At 53.2% G+C, this 5,000-nt stretch overlaps 1 non-coding gene across 1 annotated transcript in view; it reads left to right on the top strand.

The window, feature by feature from the left end:
- The first annotated feature begins 4,556 nt into the window (after positions 1–4,556).
- Positions 4,557–5,000, top strand: part of LOC124774681 — a 1,909-nt gene continuing 1,465 nt past the window's right edge. The window contains exon 1 of the ribosomal RNA XR_007015430.1: positions 4,557–5,000. This exon is cut by the window's right edge and continues 1,465 nt beyond it. This is a non-coding gene — a ribosomal RNA (small subunit ribosomal RNA).

Here is a 5,000-nt window from a genome sequence, read left to right on the forward strand (position 1 = left end):
CCACCTACAGGGATCCGACGGAACTACGCCACCCATGCCGGCAAAACAGTATCGCCATCTATGAAAATAGGGCGACACCACATGCAATACCGCCATCTATGCGCATCTGACAACACTACGTCCGCACCACAAAACATACCGCCATCTGTAGGTCTCCCGCAACATGACCTCCTCCAACGACGATACCGCCATCTATGCGACGCCAAGCCGATTAAGACAGCGATGGCGCCACAGTGCCCGCCTTTCGACGCCACCCACAAAGCCTGCAGCCTCTGTCGACCATAGCACCCAATCTCCAGTGGCTCTGCCGCACGAAGCCGTGGACCGGCAATGACTCCACCCGCACCCGTTCGTGCACCACCCCAACCGCCAAACGCGCACCTCCAGCGGATGAACGGCGGACGTTTCCCGCACTCGTAAAGTGCAATCCACCCCTATAACGTGCGTTTCATGAAGAGTTATTGCCAATATGCGACATTCCCGCTGTCCCTATACATGAGCCGCGACCTGTACCACTTACGAGCGAGAGACGCGATCGCGTTGCTCACTGTACGGCGTCCGATACCGAGCCATCAGCATGTCGGTCCCCATGCGCGTTGCACTCGCACTCGCAGTCGCAAAAACGTGGGGCAAATATATTACGCGGAAGAGTTATAACAGACCGAGCCCCACTGCATGAGGGGAGTCTTTGTCACTAATGTACACAGATGGAACATTTTGGACTGGAACCAGATTACCCGTACACACGGCGCTGATTAGTAATCAATGCAGAGCCATCAAACTACAGAATATATATACAACTGTCCGTATACATGCTGAAAGAGTCTGCCCACAATGGGAACCACACGTCAGCCAGCCACTCTGATCACGCACCACTCTCTGCTTCTAACGGGCGCACATACAATATGTAAGCACCAGCATGGAACAACATCCAGTGCATCCTCTCCGCCACATTACACAATCCACACTATCACAACCAGACCAGGAGGTCCATGCGGAAAATACAATATCCCACCCTTTCGACATCCACCATTGCGCAGATCAGGCACCAACACCCACACATGTCCTATACAACGGTGCACCCAACATCACAATAGTACCTCCTGTCACAGCGCACAAACAATGACATGAGTCAAAGACACAGGTCTGACACAAGCATAGAATTGGAGCGCCGCCTCTAATAAGCCAAAGGTGCATCCTGACGTGACAAATCTGATCATGTCACAAGCATTCACTTACTATAATCACTATCAACGAACCTGCCGCCCCCGCCCCCCCCCTACACCTTTCCTTACAACAACGTGTAACCTAACCTAACCTAACCTATGTTGTACCTTAACCTAACCTATGTTGTACCTTAACCTAACCTATGTTGTGCCTTAACCTAACCTATGTTGTGCCTTAACCTAACCTATGTTGTGCCTTAACCTAACCTATGTTGTGCCTTAACCTAACCTATGTTGTGCCTTAACCTAACCTATGTTGTGCCTTAACCTAACCTATGTTGTGCCTTAACCTAACCTATGTTGTGCCTTAACCTAACCTATGTTGTGCCTTAACCTAACCTATGTTGTGCCTTAACCTAACCCATGTTGTGCCTTAACCTAACCCATGTTGTGCCTTAACCTAACCCATGTTGTGCCTTAACCTAACCCATGTTGTGCCTTAACCTAACCCATGTTGTGCCTTAACCTAACCCATGTTGTGCCTTAACCTAACCCATGTTGTGCCTTAACCTAACCCATGTTGTGCCTTAACCTAACCCATGTTGTGCCTTAACCTAACCCATGTTGTGCCTTAACCTAACCCATGTTGTGCCTTAACCTAACCCATGTTGTGCCTTAACCTAACCCATGTTGTGCCTTAACCTAACCCATGTTGTGCCTTAACCTAACCCATGTTGTGCCTTAACCTAACCCATGTTGTGCCTTAACCTAACCCATGTTGTGCCTTAACCTAACCCATGTTGTGCCTTAACCTAACCCATGTTGTGCCTTAACCTAACCCATGTTGTGCCTTAACCTAACCCATGTTGTGCCTTAACCTAACCCATGTTGTGCCTTAACCTAACCCATGTTGTGCCTTAACCTAACCCATGTTGTGCCTTAACCTAACCCATGTTGTGCCTTAACCTAACCCATGTTGTGCCTTAACCTAACCCATGTTGTGCCTTAACCTAACCCATGTTGTGCCTTAACCTAACCCATGTTGTGCCTTAACCTAACCCATGTTGTGCCTTAACCTAACCCATGTTGTGCCTTAACCTAACCCATGTTGTGCCTTAACCTAACCCATGTTGTGCCTTAACCTAACCCATGTTGTGCCTTAACCTAACCCATGTTGTGCCTTAACCTAACCCATGTTGTGCCTTAACCTAACCCATGTTGTGCCTTAACCTAACCCATGTTGTGCCTTAACCTAACCCATGTTGTGCCTTAACCTAACCCATGTTGTGCCTTAACCTAACCCATGTTGTGCCTTAACCTAACCCATGTTGTGCCTTAACCTAACCCATGTTGTGCCTTAACCTAACCCATGTTGTGCCTTAACCTAACCCATGTTGTGCCTTAACCTAACCCATGTTGTGCCTTAACCTAACCCATGTTGTGCCTTAACCTAACCCATGTTGTGCCTTAACCTAACCCATGTTGTGCCTTAACCTAACCCATGTCGTGCCTTAACCTAACCCACGTCGTGCCTTAACCTAACCCACGTTGTCGCCTAACGTAACCCACGTTGTCGCCTAACGTAACCCACGTTGTCGCCTAAACCTGCTCTGTAATTGTTATACGACTCGTTCAATTAGTGTAGTGTTGCCCACCCGCAACCCTCGCAATATAGTTCGCTACTCGCACTCCCCGCTCCCCTGTGTATCGCTTCATGTTAAACACCTTGCAAGTCTTGCTCACTTTCCACATGCTCCTGCTGTACACTGTAATGTGGATGGCAGCAGGACGTACATGCCGCCCCTCCCCACGTCCCCACCTTGCCCCCTGCCTTCGCAAGCTGGTTGGTGAGAACTTTGCATGTTCAATGCCCTCCGCATGCGACGTACTCAGGCTACGTTGTGGTGCGGCCTGTGTCAACTGTCCGCTAATGTCGTACGCGTAAACCACAATCTGTACTGCACATTCGTCCTTATGTACTGAATGATACATCGTGGCACATGTGTGACCGTACAACGACTGCGCCCAAAAACGGCGGACCATACAGTGCAAATATTGTGCACGCAGCTACGTGTCGTCTCCCTATGAGAGCTGGATTGCAGTGTGGTACGCCATAGAGACGTGTGGGAGGAACGGACGCCGTGGATGGCGATCAGCATGAGCTGTCTGTTGATGTATTCGGACCTAGTCGTCTCTCCTCACACACCGTGATGGCATGGTGCACCGCGTTCCATATCTGCGACATGCTACAGAGGCCGGTTGACAGTCGTTCGAGCAATGGACATCGCATACGTACGGGGGCCACCTTCCACGTATTGTCTAGGCGTGCACATTTTGTTGCGTGTATGTGGGCAGACGTAGTGTGGCGTGACACCTGACACAGGCATGCAATAATCGTGGAAGTTGCAAATGGCGATGGACGCCTGCGTTTTCTGGTGAAGTTACGCAAATGAACAAATGGTAACCTGTTGTGGTGCGGTTGTTCTCGCTAGGGGTGAATCGGTGATGGCGACGATAGGTTGAGGTACTAACCGGTTGTTCCAGCGATACCCACCATGCCGACGAAACTGAACGGCATCTGGGTGTGAAGCGATACGCGGCGGTGGCTGGGTGGGACCGTCCCCGGCCGGTGAGGGGGCGCCTCCCGGCGTGCTGGCCGCGCGGTGCGTGGGCGCACGCGCTACAGCCGGCTGGTGGGGGCGGCCAGTGGCAGGCGCGCCGGCCGACGGACGCGGCAGGCGTCGCAGCTGCGCGCCGGCGCACCCTGCGCGCGGCGCCGTGCGGCCAAAGTAGGTCCTCGCGGGCCCGGTGCGAAGCGCGGTGGACATCTTCAGTGTGCTGGTCCGATTGAGGACTGTGTGCGTTGAGGATGCGCTGCCGCCCGGCGCTCGGCGCCGCGACGCCGTCTGCTGCTCGGTCGCCCCAGCGGTTCTCGCTGGTGGTTTGTATCGCAGCTGTGCGGATGTGTTGGCGCGTGCGCTGTGCTGGGAGAGTTCGCTTCGGCACCCAAGTGGGGCTTTTGTCCTTCTGTGGCGCTGGCGTTGGAGCTGCCGGTCACCGTAGGTGGCGCGTGTTGTCTCCCGCCGGCAATGCCACGACAGCACGCTCCCGGGCCTCTGTCGGCAGCGGCAAGCTCAGTTGGGAGCACGGGTGGTCGCACCGAAAGCGTCTACTCGCCTAACTCCGGGCGATTGCGCCTCTCTCGAACCCGACCAAGTACTTGGGACGGCGCTGCGCGCCGCCGGGACCTGAGAGGGTTTCGAGGTGTATTGTGCAGGGGAGCTCAGCCTCCTCCTGTTTGCAGAATGATTGAGCGGACGCTTGCGTGTTCGCGCGGGCCCCCGGGACACACTCCCGGGCGGCCGGCTGCTCAGCTCTAGTTGACGCAGCTCCCTGGTTGATCCTGCCAGTAGTCATATGCTTGTCTCAAAGATTAAGCCATGCATGTCTCAGTACAAGCCGCATTAAGGTGAAACCGCGAATGGCTCATTAAATCAGTTATGGTTCCTTAGATCGTACCCACGTTACTTGGATAACTGTGGTAATTCTAGAGCTAATACATGCAAACAGAGTCCCGACCAGAGATGGAAGGGACGCTTTTATTAGATCAAAACCAATCGGTCGGCTCGTCCGGTCCGTTTGCCTTGGTGACTCTGAATAACTTTGGGCTGATCGCACGGTCCTCGTACCGGCGACGCATCTTTCAAATGTCTGCCTTATCAACTGTCGATGGTAGGTTCTGCGCCTACCATGGTTGTAACGGGTAACGGGGAATCAGGGTTCGATTCCGGAGAGGGAGCCTGAGAAACGGCTACCACATCCAAGGAAGGCAGC

This window comes from Schistocerca piceifrons, unplaced genomic scaffold, assembly GCF_021461385.2.
Source record: "Schistocerca piceifrons isolate TAMUIC-IGC-003096 unplaced genomic scaffold, iqSchPice1.1 HiC_scaffold_968, whole genome shotgun sequence".
Taxonomy (NCBI): domain Eukaryota; kingdom Metazoa; phylum Arthropoda; class Insecta; order Orthoptera; family Acrididae; genus Schistocerca; species Schistocerca piceifrons.